Here is a 364-nt window from a genome sequence, read left to right as displayed (position 1 = left end):
CAGGCTCCGGACGCGCAGGCCCAGCGGCCATGGCTCACGGGCCCAGCCGCTCTGCCGCACGTGGGATCTTCCCGGACCGGGGCACGAACCCGTGTCCCCTGCATCGGCAGGCGGATTCTCAACCACTGCGCCACCAGGGAAGCCCGATCATAAAGTTTTAAAAATTTAAAATGCAAGTACATTGATGTCAACCCTAAAATTAGAAATCATTTCATTTTAGACTGTATATGGCACTGAATGTTTTGCTGGGGGTTAAGCTCTTTGCTAATTGTTCAGTGTCCTTTCTGGTCCAAATATGCGTTTATGAAGCAGAATAAATGCCACATGATTAAGGGTAAACTCTTTTTTTTTTTTTTTTTTTTTT

The sequence above is a fragment of the Physeter macrocephalus genome, chromosome 9 (genome assembly GCF_002837175.3).
Source record: "Physeter macrocephalus isolate SW-GA chromosome 9, ASM283717v5, whole genome shotgun sequence".
Taxonomy (NCBI): Eukaryota; Metazoa; Chordata; class Mammalia; order Artiodactyla; family Physeteridae; genus Physeter; species Physeter macrocephalus.
The sequence above is the reverse complement of the archived record's forward strand: the minus strand, read 5'-3'. Positions refer to the sequence as shown.